Source organism: Adiantum capillus-veneris, chromosome 26, assembly GCF_014529385.1.
Source record: "Adiantum capillus-veneris isolate H3 chromosome 26, ASM1452938v2, whole genome shotgun sequence".
NCBI classification, from domain to species: Eukaryota; Viridiplantae; Streptophyta; class Polypodiopsida; order Polypodiales; family Pteridaceae; genus Adiantum; species Adiantum capillus-veneris.
In genome coordinates this window covers 104390134-104405667 of record NC_140956.1, presented here as the reverse complement: position 1 = coordinate 104405667, position 15534 = coordinate 104390134, and the positions used below count along the sequence as shown (strand labels likewise).

General features: G+C 42.5%; 1 pseudogene; it reads left to right on the top strand.

Moving 5' to 3' along the window:
- The first annotated feature begins 308 nt into the window (after nucleotides 1–308).
- LOC147423933 (uncharacterized) lies at nucleotides 309–950 on the top strand (annotated as a pseudogene).
- The last annotated feature ends 14584 nt before the right edge of the window (nucleotides 951–15534 follow it).

Below are 15534 nucleotides of genomic sequence, written 5' to 3'. Positions count from 1 at the left end.
GTGCAAGAGCTCAAGCTCTCTCCTTATCTATCTCTTGACATGATATCAGAGCCTGGTTGTGTCTAAGGAGCTTGGAGTAGCAAGTAGGAGACATTCTCGAGAGTTAGTGTGCATTCGCGTGCAAAAACGCTAAGGTTTGGGATTCTACAGATCTGCATATAGGTGGTGCAAAAAGATTTGGTTTGGTTGCAGTGTCCATAGACACTATTTAGTACATTGTAACAGGTGTATGTACGCAGATTGTGGTTACATGTAGTAACCGTCTATTTTCAGCAAGCTGCTCAAAGATTGTGTAAAGGGTTGGAAACATGTCGTTCAACAATGATGGGCTTAACTAGGTTGTCAGTGAGAAACTGGACAAGAAAAAATTCCTTGCTTGGAAGTTCAAAATGACCAATTTGCTTATGGGCAAAGGTTATTGGGACTACATTGATGGAGAGCATGAGATAACACCATCACTGCCAGAGGAAGGTGCGACTGCTGCACAAATTAAGACATTTAAAGACTGAAACCAAGGAGCTTGGAAGGTCATGTAGTGGCTTTTTGTCAGTGTACATGACACTATGATTGGGCATATATAGGATGCTCAATCTCCTAAGGAGGCTTGGGACACTTTGCTATCATTGGATGTGACCAACACAAAGGCAAGGACGTTGCGGTTGAAAACTGAACTGAATATTTTTCAGAAGAAAATCTTGTCTATCAATGACTATTTGTTGAAGATAAAGAACATATGTGAGTCACTTACATTGATTGGTGTTACAGTCAATGATGATGATAAAGTAGAAGTCTATTTGAGAGGTTTGGGTCCTGAGTACAAACAGTTTAAAACCGACATCCATCTTCAAGAGAACATTTTCTCGTTTACAGCTTTAGTGTCCTTATTGATTGTGGAAGAGAAGGAACTTGAGGAAGATTCCTCTACGCAAGGTGGAAACAACTCTGAATAGGTCCTTTTCAACAACAGAGGAAGAGGAAGGGGACGTGGTACAGTTCGTGGAAAAGGCCGAGGAAGAGGCAACCACCAAGCACAATAGTAGAACAACAATCATGGTCACAACACGTGGTGGTTGAGGAAACTTTCAAGGCAGGGTGAGTCCAAGAGGTCGTGGAAATGCGCAACGCAATAATGCAGGTCAATACAAAAATGTAGTATGTTGGGGCTGTGGAAGACATGGTCGCTTTGAATGTGACTGTACAGAGAGGAGGCAACAAAATAATTATGCAACTACTAGCATGAATGTAGATGAGTCCGAGAGGCTATTTGTGGTGCAACACATGTTGAATACTAGGTCTGTAAATGTGGAAAAATCTAGTGATAACGTCTGGTATGTTGATTCTGGTGCATCAAATCACACGACAAGCCATGGTGAATGGTTTAAGGAAATGCAGACTTTACAAAGTCCTGCTTATGTAAATATTGGGGATGATATTGCACATCATATTATGCATACAGGAAATGTGTCACTGTCTATGAAAGATGGTAAAGTGAAGTATCTGGCTAATGTACTACACGTACCCAACATTACAAAGAACCCAATTTCTGTTGGGCAAATGGTTGAGCAGGGTTTACAGGTTAGGTTTAACTCCGATAGTCTCTTTTGAAGAGCATAAGAAGGATGGAAAGCTGGTTGCACAAGGAAAGAAAGTGGGCAGAATGTTTATATTATATGTGAATGTGGCCGAAGTGAATGCTGTCATGTGTGCATGAGGTGCAGGCGTTGTTTTGGATATAGAGATTTGGCACAAACGTATTGGTCATGTAAATTTGCAGAGGCTAAAAATGATGTAGACTAAGGAGACGGTTACAAGTTTACCTATGTTTCGAGTTGCTGAAATGCAAAAACTATGTGACGCTTGTCAATTTGGAAAGCAGGAAAAATCATCCTTTCCTCATGATAAGCATGTAAGCAGGAATGCATTGGATAAAGTGCATAAACATGTATGGGGTCCGCCGACAAAGACTGTATCTATGGGCGGATGTAGATACTACGTGAGTCTCATTGACAACCATACGAGGAAGGTATGGGTCTACTTCATGAAGCAGAAAAGTGAGGTGTTTATGCATTTTTAGAATTTCAAAGTTATGGTTGAAAAAAATCTGGAAAACATGTAAAGTGCTCGAGGTCAAATGGAGGGGGAGAATACTTCTCCAATGAATTCAATTGTTTTCTGAAAAAGCATGGAATTTAGAGGTAGTTTTCATGCAGGTATACTCCGCAACAAAATGGTGTTGCTGAGCTGAAGAACATGCACATTGCAGAAGTGGCTAGAGCATTGATGAATTAAAAGAACATGCCTCATTGTTATTAGGCTGAGGCTATTGCTACAAGTGTCTAAGTTATGAATAGGACCCCTACAGTTGCAGTACATGATATGACACTTGAAGAAAAGTTCAGTGGTGAAAAACCAGATGAATCAGATTTTAAAATGTTCGGGTGTATTGCTTATGTGTATGTGCCAGAAGAGCTAAGAAGTAAGCTTGATCCAAAAGTAGAAAAATGCATGTTTATTGGCTATTCCCTTGAATAGAAAGGGTACAAGTGTTACAATCCTATCACATGAGTAAAGTGAGGGTGAGCAAGGATGTCGTTTTTTATGAAATAGAAAGTTGGTATGTTTGATGTAAAAGACGATTTGGGGGACTGATGTAAGAGAGAATGTGGCTGCAAAAAATACAGGTGCATAGTCACAAGTTTTGAGTGGGCCACAAGGGTCCTCTAGTGCAAGTCATGGTGAGAATCCATGGAGTGACAGGTTACGTGAAAGAGTGAGTCATGCAAACTCTTCAAATGTATCATGTATCAAGTAAAGGAAAGGGAAAAGTTGATGATGCCCCTAAGTTGCCAAATTTGAGTGCTGGTTATGATGATGGCGATAGCAGTGGTTTTGAGCAGAGTTTAGATGAGGAGTTTGGCATACCCTCTGTGAAGACTTCGGGTGCAAGAAGAATGCAAGCAGGAATAGGGCACTTGGAAGTGATTCTGGACCACACAAGTTACAAAGAGTAAGAAATTTTGTGCAGATATTGATTTATGAGAGTTATGTGGCTTGTCATTGTGCATTTATGGCAAAGATTAAAGAGGAAGTAGAACCCACATGTTTTGAGGATGTTGTCAAGGATGAAAAATGGCGGCAAGCTATGGTTGAAGAGATGGTTGCACTTGATGCAAATGGAACATGGGAATTGATGCCATTACCAAAGGATAAGAAGGCAATTGGATATAAGTGGGTTTACAAAATAAAGCATAATTTTGATGGCAGTGTGAGCAGGTACAAGGCTTGACTTGTGGCCAAAGGTTATGCACAGACTTATGGGATTGATTATGAAGAGACCTTCAACTTCGTAGCTAAGATGGCTACCGTTCATGTGTTTATTGCAGTGGCTGCAACATTAAAATGGGTGTTGAAACAAATGGATGTAAAGAATGCATTTTTGAATGGAGACTTGGAGAAAGCTGTGTATATGGAGCGCCCACAAGGTTATGCAAATATGAGGCTATGTGACCTTGTATGCATGTTAAAGAAAGCATTGTATGGGCTGAAGCAAGCACCTAGAGCTTGGTATGAGAGGATTGTGGCATTCCTCATTTCATTAGGCTTTGAGATGTCTGATGCATATATGTGCGGAAGAATGCGACATGAATTGTGGTAATATGTATCTATGTGGATGATTTCATTGTTGGAGGTGATAATGTGCCTGTAAAATAGAGGGTGTGCATGCTCTACTTATGTAGGAGTTTGACATGAAAGAGTTGGGAGATTTGCGCTATTTCTTGGGCATTGAAATTATTCCCACAAAATAAGGTGTATGGCTTTCAATATGCTTTGGATATGTTGAAAAAGTATGGTATGGCTGATTGTAAGCCAATTGCAATGCCCTTCGATCAGAATTTGAAATTGGGAAATGATGCAAGTCAAGTGCTTGATATGCTACATGTACAAGAAGGTTGTGGGCAACTTGATCTACTTACTATCTCCATCCAGACTTGAGCTACATAGTTGGACTGGTGAGTCAGTTTATGTCGTCTCCCAAAAAATCACACTTGGATGCAATGAGACGCACTTTGCGCTATGTGAGTGCTACTTTGGATTATGCACTCTTTTATAGAGCTGATGTGGATTTGCAGCTCTATGGCTACACTATTGCGGATTGGGCTGGTAGTACATACGATTGCAAGTCTACCAACGGATTCATGTTCTCACTTTTGTGTGTGTGCGTGTGTGTGTGTGCTTGCAAGAGCTCAAGCTCTCTCCTTCTCTATCTCTTGAGACGAGAGAGAGAGAGAGAGAGAGAGAGAGAGAGAGAGAGAGAGAGAGAGAGAGAGAGAGAGAGAGAGAGAGAGAGTTGCTATAGAAGAGACTTTTTTGTTTGCATATCATTTGTCTTTTATAGCTTAGCAACCGGTTTGTATAATGGAATAACTCTCTCCTAGCGCCCACTTGAACATGAGAATGAGCATGAGAGAGAGAGAGAGAGAGAGAGAGAGAGAGAGAGAGGGAGAGAGAAGGGGGGAGAGAGGAATATATATATATATATAGATTGTGTTGGGTTCCAAGCCCAAGGTTGGTCTGGTAAAGGCAAACCCGTGGGAACATCTTTTATGGCATGCAATTAGCACAGTTAGTTTGCATGGAAGGTTTACTATGTATATATGTAACTCTTTTTTCAATCAAGTGAATACCGTGCCTTGTCTTATTGCAATTGACTCTCTCTCTCTCTCTCTCTCTCTCTCTCTCTCTCTCTCTCTCTCTCTCTCTCTCTCTCTCTCTCTCTCTCTCTGTGCCTCTGTATGCTCCTCTGCACCATGCCATGGCTCTACCTTGCTATCATCTCAAAACTTACAATTGGTATCAAAGCCAGGAGTGTGAATCTTCAAGGCGAGTGCATGTGAAGAAGGCTTGGCAGCAATGGTCAAGGTCAACATCTCAAAAAAGCCGACAAAACAGTGGCAAAAATAGAGCATAAGCAAGGTGGCAAGCGACTTTCCAAAATGCAGTCAAATTTGAGTGCTATCCTTGGCTCAATCCGTGGTCAAACATATTTCTAGGCAAGCTTTTCAAAATGATGTAGAGCATGGACGTTGTTGACAAGTAGGCAAGCAAGGCAATAAAGGCTTCTGGTCACTGCCTCTTAAAACGTTGCCCCTGTCTTGTGGCGGTGACAAGGTGAACCCTACAAGTTGTAGCACAGTCAAATTTGCAGGCTTATTAAAATGCTGCTTTTGGAGCAAGGAATCCCGCACATAACTTCTCAAAATGCCTCTCTAACGGTAGGCAGTTGACGACACATAGCTTTACGACGAGGTGGTCTCTCTTGCACCTAGCATATCAAAACGCAGTTGGCACAACAAGGCTAGCATCTTGAGATGCTCAAAGACCTAGTCATTGAATTGCAAAAAACATATCAAAATGCCCACAGGAACAAAGGGACATCACTTGTCGATATCAAGCTTTCCAAAATGCTTGAAAACAGCTTTGATGGAGTCTTTTTCCAAGCGTTTTGACAACAGTCGGATGCAAAGTTTGTGGTGGTACTTGCACAAAGCATCACAAAATGCTGTCTACAAAAATAGGCTCAACAAATGGTCCAACTGTTGATGGTGGCCATAAACTACAGAAATTTCTCAAAATGTTATCCGTCATGGAAGAGTTTTTCATGCATGCAAAGCAAGATCTAACACTAAGGCAACTGCTTCAGAACATGATGGTACAAGATTTCACAAACTTTTTTAGTGTCATAGATTTGTCATCTTTTGTTTGTTGTAAAAAAAAAGAAATATTTCTTATCAAAAGCCTTGTTTTAGCTTATAAATTGTCAATAATTGACAAACTTTTTGTAAGGGTTATAGACATTGCCACACATTAGTGGTACGACCGCCCATTTATGTTTGGTTCTGAGTTCTTGTCGTCTCACTTTGATAGTTGGTTGAGAGAGAGAGAGAGAGAGAGAGAGAGAGAGAGAGAGAGAGAGAGAGAGAGAGAGAGAGAGAGAGAGAGAGAGAGAGGGAGGGAGATAGATAGATAGAGAGAGGGAAAGAGATTCAGAGAAGGAAAAAATCTCTCTCCTAAAAGCTCGCTCCAGGAGGGAGTTCTTTTTTTATTTTTACTCAGTTGAGAAAAAGTCTAGAAAAAGCTCCCTCCATTCCCATCCCCTGTTCTTGCTAGCTTGGAATCCATGGGGCTCATCCCTATGCTCATCATGTTTGTGAAAACACTTCCAGGGAATTCTAGAGCAAGAGTTGCAATCAATGGTCTACTCTTTAACCACTTCCCCTTGAATTTTTCTGCTAGGCAAGGCTACCCACTTACACTCTTGCTGTTTGCAGTAGTAGCAAATGGGCTCAATTATTTCATTTAGCAAGGCATTTGGTTGGGGCTAGTCAAAGGCATCACTATGCCCAGCCCCCCCAACCAACAATGTCTATCCTACTTTGCGGATCACACCAACACGATATTGTCTCAAGACAAGAACTCCATATGAGCCTTTTGGGAGGCCCTTGATATTTTCTCAAGACAAGAACTCCATATGAGCCTTTTGGGAGGCCCTTGATATTTTCTATGCAGCTTTAGGCTCCAAGATTAATCACACCAAAACTGGGGTCTTCTTTCTTCTCCCTAATATCCAATGGGTCCTCAACAAGGGTTTCAAAGTCATCAAGGAGGGGAAGATTTTTTGGTTGCTTGGTATCCCCATGGGGTTTGGGGACTCCCTTACCTAGAGGTGGGATTGGGTCTACTCTAAGTTCAAAGCTAAACTCACTAGGTGGATAGGGTTTCAAATCTCTATCAGTGGCAGAGTTGTGATCATCAACCACTACCTTGTGGCCTACATAGTCTTCTATCTCTGGTGTTGGAGTCCTCTTGACACACATTTACTACATGTGGAACAAATATGCAAGAACTTTTTATGGGCTAGGGACCCCTTTGTCAAGAAAACTTCCAAAGTCAGATGGTCCACTTGCTACCTTCCCAAATCCAAAGGAAGGTTAGGGATCATAGCTCTCTCTCACGGCGCTAACAAATTAACTTATAAGTTACAAGTATAGGCCCTCAACGCCCCAAGAAGAGTGGTCTCTCCTCTTGCTTAGACACTTAACAGATTTAGGTTGGTTGAAAACAAGGTTTGGAAAGCCTCATTTCTATCGCTACCTTTTTCAGAAGGTTCAACTCTTTAAGCAACAGGTCAAACCTTCTCAGATCATTGTGGGATCCCTGGTATAGGTTCATACCTCTCCTTTAGATTAATTGGTCATCTAATCATAGTTGCTCTATTCCCCCTAACAATTTGATTTGGTGGCTAGTGATCAACATCACCCTCCCCCTAAGAATACCCTCCGAGCCTCGCTCACTATACACAACAAAGGCATGAGGGTTTGGAAAGACATTTGGTCTCTAGACACACATAGTTTGCATTTAGATGACACTTTGGTGGCTATATTTAATTGCAAACCTTGAGAAATAGTCAAAGTCAAAGATAGGTGTGATCTCTTTCCACCCTACCTATGTTGAACCCTCAGTCTATATGGCCCTGTGCTACTCAAGGGTTTGCTTGGTAAGGAAGTTTCAAGCTCCCTCACCCTCTCCCTCCCCACCTATTCATGTCATCCTGAATAAAAGATGGAGAGTCAACCTAGATAGGAGACAGTGGGGATTCAAGTTAAAAAACCTATGGAGTTCTGACATTCCTTGCAAGAAGAGTCAGTCCTCCTTTGGTTGATTCTTCATTAGGCAATGTGGATTGGCCAAAAAAATTTGAAGGCTTGTCTAGGGATAGGAATTTTATGGAGGTGCAAAGCAACAATAGAAGACATTCCTCACCTCTTCATCAACTTCCCTATCAAAATACCTATCACAAACATCATGACCAAAGCCCTGGGAAGCCCCCTAACTGGAAACAAGTATTGATGGTAGGACATTCTATTGGCGTGGTTTCTTTAGCTTGGAACAAAATAAGAGATGAATGATTATATATAATGTTGATTATCAGTTTCTTCACTATTGAACAAATTGTTGGTTGACACCTATGTGGAGAAAGAAGGCACTTGTTTTTGAAGATGCATCCGCTAACTACACAATGCTCATTGCCAAAGGAAGAGAGGATGAAGGCAATAATTCCCTTCCTCCATTTCTAAACCATTGGAAGAATGAGATTGCGGAGGAGCTGGAGACCTACCGCCACAAGTCCAACATACTTCTAGCTTTCTTTTTTATTGCAGGTTGATTTGGCATGTAATTAAGGCATTCAAGTTTTGTATTATGTGTTACCTTTAGTATAGAAACAAGTAAAGAAATAAAGTGTGCAACACTGTAGTGAGAATGCGGGGAGTCAAATGCAAGTGGCAGGGTGCAAATGGTAGGTCGCTTGACTTAGATTGCACAGGGATTGTGGAGAGTAAGTTTTGGAAAGCGCTTTTGATGTAACTTATACAGGCTATGAAATCAAAATATGCATGAAAAGTAGTACATGGCTACATGGTTGACTGCAAGGCGAGAAGCATTGCACTAAATATGAGGTACGTAGGATGTGGCTAGCTAGTGTTGGAATTAGGGTTGTAGGGAAATGCACACAGCTTGGAGAAGACGAAGGAAGCTCAAGGCACACAACAAAGAGTATATTACTTAGTGTGCAATAAAACATTAGGAGAAATATGAACCTTGCATGGGCCTTGTAAGGAATCCTAATTTTTAGGGATTAAGGCTAATGTTGTGTGGGGTTTAGGGGGCAAGGGCATTGAAGAAGGTAGTTTTGAGTAGGCTTTTCTAGCCTTTTTTTTAGACAAATGTAGGATGTGGACCTAAAAGGTTGCTTTCTCTCTCTAGCCTTTTTTAAAGTGAAGGAAGCATAGGGGTGTGTCCACATCAGCAATTCCGTGGGTCAAAAAGAGTCAAAATTTGGCTTTTTTAAAAAAATTTCATTTTTATTTGTTTTTTACTTAAAACTCCCTCCCAACATATATACATATCCAAAAATCATTTTTTGACCCATTTTTTAACCCACAAGCTTAGAAAGTCCATTTTTTCAAAAATCTTTTCCCCCAAAAAGTAATAAACATTTTGTTCTCTCATCCTCCTCCCTCCTCCCTCCTCCCTCCTCTCTCCCTCTCCCGCTCCTCTCCCTCTCTGCCCCTACCTTCCTCCTCCTCCCCAATCTCTCCCTCCCCTCCCTCCCTCCTTCTCTCCTCCCATCCTGCTCGGCCTCTCTACCCTTCCCCCTCTATCTTTTCATCATTTGCTTCCTCACGCAACAGCTTCCATGGTGCTCACGGACATCACAAATGGTTTGCTTCCACCACCACGTACTCCGCACACCAAAAGCATACATATTCGCTTACCCACGGCATTTGCACCGAAGACCACTAGTGAAGGTGATCAAAGGTCATCACAGGAACGTCGCACCGCTTGTGAGACCAATGTTGACATTTGGGTGGATGGCCATTTGTACCCTTACGATCCTATAAGCCGCTTCCATCCACCGTTTAATAGCCTTTCCACATTTCTTCAATTTCTTGGGAGGGGAGAAGCAGGCTTGTTAGGCTATTGCAAGCGGCTGTGTATGGGTGCAGGTGCTTCTTTGCATATGTGGATGCACGAATGTCAAGCTCTTCACCTCAAGACGACGGCATTACAAGAGAGTGTTGCCTCTTCGGAGAGGGTAGTTAAAAGTCTTGAACAACAAATGCAAGAAAAGGAGTCCCACATCCAGAAGCTTACCAACATCATCACATACTTGAAAGAAACACCCCTTGGTGCAAGGGAACGCAAACGCCCGTATTCATCCATTGAAACTCTTGCACATTCCGGAGGAGCACGCAAATGACGAGTTACAGCCACAAGGTGATTTGGTCTTTACTTGCATGCTGCATTCTTACTTCACACTATTTTCTAACATTTATGTTTATTTGTTGCTAGAAACTTCATCTAGGAGGCATGCGGTGGAACAAGCCAAGATAATCGAGTCAACCTTCTCACTAGTTGTCTCAATACCGAGGACGTTATTTCTATCTTACAATCACCTGGAGGTAAGCACATTAAGGATGCAGTCACCAAGGACCTTATGCGTAAATTAAGAAATGTGGTTAATGATGATGACGTTCAACAAGCTTGTGATGAGGCTGGAATCAGCACCAAAGCCTATCAGGCTATTTTTCAACTCCTAAAGGATGCCCTCAAAGAACATGGCATTGTGGAAAACCTATTTCCCGTTCCTCACAAGGTCAAGCTCGCAAAGAAGGCCACAAACGAAGATGTGTTCTCCCGCATTAGGACATACCTACACATTGAGGACACAATGCCAACTTCCCTTTATGCTTCGTGCGCAACAAAGACAAGGGGAAAAGGTAAGAAACAATCCATAAGACCTTCAAATAAGGGCTTTCCTTACACAATGTGGAACAATATTTTCGTGGATCTTAGAAGGCTTCAAGAAGCCATGCTTAGATTTTACGAGTTACCTGAAGAAGGTGACACACTTTACTTTTTTCTTTGGTATTATTCTTTTCATAGAAGCTGAAGTTTAAGGTCTTAGCACTATTTATTTTGTAGTGCTTGGCACAAAAGTCGCTTTTGTGCTGAAACTCGATGAGTGTCAAATAGTGAAAGGCCGAAGGTTAGAGAGGCTAAGTGTCACTCTAATGAACGAGGCCCTTCTGCAAACCAAGCGAAGGGATTCAGTCGAGCCATATCCCACCCTATCTTTTAGCGTGTAATCAGAGAAATACATTTGGTGGTTGGGTGCTATTGAGGTGCCCAAAGAGACCAATGGAGTACTTTCGTGGATTTTTGAGAGAACTCCATGGATCACAGAAGTAATACACTCCCAAATTGCAGGTCAGAAGTTGGAGATTGAGGGCTTTGGTAGTTATGATGTGGAGTGGCACTTAGGTGGGGATTTGAAGACCATAAAGTGTTTGCTTGGCTGCAAACAAGGGGCTTCTTCTCTCATGCCTTGTCCATTTTGCACTCGAGGGTACAAACCTAATGGACAAAAATCACATAAGAGCATTGCAAAGGCCAGTTACATGCTTCCATGGCAAGGGCATGGAGAACAAGGGTTAGATTGTCATGATGTCGGAGATGAAGGTAGAGAATGGGAAGCGTCTATTCTGAGATGTCCCATGCTCAATGCCCCAGACCGTGATCAAAAGGACCACACTTGGAATCCAATCTTTCGATTTCCTCTATCGAATGTACATTTTTGTACATTACACGCATTCATGCGTATTTTTGATAGGCTATTGAAGCTCCACATTGACTATGCTTTCACAATGAAACCGTTGGAAAAGTCCCAGGAAGGGATCGAAAGAGTGGAGGTACTCTTGAATTCCATTGGCTGTCATGGTGGAAATGTGTCTATAGTTGCTGCAAAGAACACAGGGGAGGCCCATGAAATTGCTCAACAAGTGTCAATGAGTGGACAAAAAGCTAGACACTTTTTGAAGAAAGTTTCCCAAGAAAAGCCAAGTCGATATGATGCTCAAAGATGCTCCAACCAGCAGGCAGGTAACCTTTGGGAGCTTTGGAAGGAGTTATGCAAAGCTACTACTGACAATGATTCAAATGGCGAGCTTGCAAACAAGCGCAAGCAAGTTTGGGCCCATTTTGATAAAATGGTCAAGCTTATGAGCCTTAACAGCACAACAGAAGAACAACGGCAATCATTTCAAGAAGCTTTGGCGGATTTTACCAAGGTCTTCACCCTTTCTTGGGGTGAAAATAACATCACACATTACATGGTAAGTCATTCATGGTGTATTCATTACAAGGGATTGTTTTTATTTACTAATGTGGATCGTTTGCTCATGTGAACATCATATCTTGTTTGCGCATGGTGCATTTTTTATGCACAAGTATGGATCGCTTGAAATTTTTAGCACTCAAGGCATGGAGAAGTCCCATTATCGAGCAAGGGGAGTGCACTTCAAAAATACTCGACATGGTGGTGGAATGGTGCAATCCAATTATTTGGAGGAGATGTTCAACTGGTTTTTTCGCACAACATTTGCTCGTAAGCTCACAATGGAGCGTGCGCGACAATCCAAGATTGCTATTGAAGTGCGCAAATGGAGTCGTCAAGAGCATAGCAACAAGTGGCAAATGTCGCAAGGTCCCACCAAGCATGCTACATGGCGGCGATGCAGAGTGCGACAAGGATCAAAGTGGATACTGCGCGAGTCACTAAACGTGAACGCAGGGTCCAACTCTTAGCGACATGTTTATTTAAAAAATAATACTTCTTTTAAAAAAATTAGTGTGAACAGGGCCCTTTTTAAATGGGCCCTTATAAATGTTGCATGCTCTCATAAATCACTCATTTCTTAAGAACGGGTGAGCTCTTACCAACGAAATGGCGTGCACCAAACAAACTGCGAAAGAGCATCCGCCTGCCAACAAAAACACCCTCCAAGGATGTGAGAAGCCGTCATGGCTTAAAGGCACAAGAAAACGGCCACGAACACCTGGCCGTTCCAGGAACTCTTCTGGTAGTGGGCATGGTGGTAGGGCACGAGAGTCATCAAGGACTGTTGAATCTCCACCTCCTCAAGATATAACACCTAGAAAGAGAATGAAGCAACGTGCCCAACGCTGGAGAGAAGCAGAGGGCCAGCAAACATCAGAGTCCGATAGGGAGCAACCGTCGCGCCCCCAATCACAAGCAGGACCATCCAGGACTCGGGTGGTCAATACAGACACCGAATCGGAGAGTGAGCCACCATGGCTGCGAGAAAACATACCGCGCACACACCGGGTGGCCGTTGGGGGGAAGACATTGCCTCAAGGCAAGGGAGCTCTCCCCACACGACAAGATCGGCAACCAAGGGAAGAGGAAGAATCAGAACAGGCTGCAGAACCAGCCCCTAAGCATGTAAACAGACGCAAGTCTAAGTTTTTCAAGAAGCCTTCACGCCGCCCGCCAGCAAATATGCAAGTGCCCCCAAGACAACCGCAGCGGCGCGGAAAAATAGCAAGGGCATTTGCAGAAATCCGCCACTACCAGAAGACGACGGAGCTCTTGATTCGACGCGCCCCCTTTGCTCGCACTGTGAAGGAAGTGCTTCAAAGCTATGGAAATCAGTATAGAATGCAAGCAATAGCGCTAGAGGCTATTCAAGAAGTTGCAGAGGCCCACATCATTTCAGTGTTGGAAGATACCAACCTATGTGCCATTCATGCAAAGCGAGTGACAATACAGCCAAAAGATATGCAGGTTGCACGACGATTGCGACGAGACTTCGAGCATTAGCCGAGGTTACCCCTCTTTTTGTATTGCACACCCTTATCTTTGTAATGATTTGACTTTCCAATGACAATATGATCAACAGTTGTGTCTACTCTGTCTATTATCTTTGTAATTTCAAGTTCTGTATGTAATTGTAGTCAATTTCAGTAAATTTGTGCATTTTAAGTAACCTTAGGGGTAGATAAGCCTACAAGGGGCAGAAAAAGGCCTGGCCACAAGGGTGCGCAAATGGCCCATCCAAAACTGATGGATGGGCCATTTGCGCGCCCTTGTGGCCAGGCCCTTTTTTGCCCCTTGTAGCCTTATCTACCCCCAAGGGTACTTAAAATAACCAAATTTACTAAAACCTATTGGTTTTGCATGAATATTTTATATGGATCCTTATGGACACCTTTTTTTGGTCATTTCAAGCTTTGAATTCCTTATAGGATATCAAAACTAATAACATATTGTGAAACCAAGTGTCCAATGTAATTTGACTTTTTGGTGCAAGGGTGTAGTAGGTAGAGCCAGTGATAGTTTGCTGGAAACTTCATTTTATAATTGATTTGAGCTTTTCAAGTGTCCTTGAGTGTGAACATATACTGGAATTGCCATAAAAAGGTTGCATTTAAATGAATGATGCAAAACCAATCCATTGCAATAAATTTGTGCTTTTTAAGTACCCTAGGGGGTAGATTGGCCTATAAGGGGCAAAAAAATGCCTGGCCACAAGGGCGCGCAAATGGCCCATCCAAAACTGATGGATGGGCCATTTGCGCACCCTTGTGGCCATGCCTTTTTTTGCCCCTTATAGGCCAATCTACCCCCTAGGGTACTTAAAAAGCACAACTTTATTGCAATGGATTGGTTTTGCATCAATATTTTATATGGATCCTTATGGACACCTTTTTTATGGTCATTTCAAGCTTTGAATTCCTTATAGGATATCAAAACAAATAACATATTGGGAAACCAAGTGTCCAATGTAATTTGACTTTTTGGTGCAAGGGTGTAGTAGGTAGAACTAAAGCAAGTGATAGTTTGGTGGAAACTTCATTTCATAATTGATTTGAGCTTTTCTAGTGTCCTTGAGTGTGAACATATACTGGAATTGCCATAAAAAGGTTGCATTTAAATGAATGCTGCAAAACCAATCCATTGCAATAAATTTGTGCTTTTTAAGTACCCTAGGGGGTTAGATTAGCCTATAAGCTGCAAAAAATGCCTGGCCACAAGGGCGCGCAAATGGCCCATCCAAAACTGATGGATGGGCCATTTGCGCGCCCTTGTGGCCATGCATTTTTTGCAGCTTATAGGCTAATCTAACCCCCTAGGGTACTTAAAAATCACAATTATACTCAATTTGACTGCAATTACATACCTTGAAATAACAAAGTCAAAAAACAATTCATATCACCAATTGAAACAATTTTCAAGATTGACAAATCAGATTGAAAAGAATTTGCAATATAGAGAGACAATTTCAAATATTTTTTATTCCTTCTAGCACGGTGATTTTACATCATGTATCTGAGGAGTTCAGAATTTTTTTGACCATTTCCTGGCGCCTATTTTGCGCGTAAGGCAACTCCCCAGTCAAGAGGGACTGCGCTATGGCATTTGGGTCAGTTGAGCCAATGGAAGCATGTATCCCTATCTGGGCAAGCACTTTACCACGAAAGCCAGTGCCAAACGCTGTGCATACTAGGGATCTACGCACTAGGAACACTTGATGCGTAGTTTGAGCAATGGTACTCAAACACAAAAACTTGCTCAAAGCTTTTAACGACCAAGTCATAAAATGGGCTTGGGGAGTAAATTCATTATGGATAATGGCCACATCGCCAGGGGGGAGTTGTCCGAGGTAATGCGCAAGGGAAGCTTGAGGTCCAAAGCCCGTCCGCTTGCCACCCGTCCTTGCAGCAAAATCATCAACCTCCACAACATCCTGTCATAAACCGATGAAGGTTGAGAAAAAAGACGATGAAGGATAAAATAGTAACATGAAAATTAGGTACAATTTACCTCCTGCTCCTTGTCATCCTCCTCCTTGTTGCCCTTTGCATCCAAGTCAATGGTCCCATGCACCACAGATACAAGCTTTGGATCATCAGATGGGAGGTTGCATAATGGCATAGGCATCCTAGCAGCCTCAACCTTGGCTTGCGTGGCTTGGAAATCTTCATCAGCCACGTGCAACTGCTCTGCTGCCACGACCTCCGCACATACAACTGCAATAGTGTCAGCAACAGAGTCCCCATCTGGCAAGAGCTTGCTTTCTAGGGCATCTGGCGTATTGTCTAAGGGACATT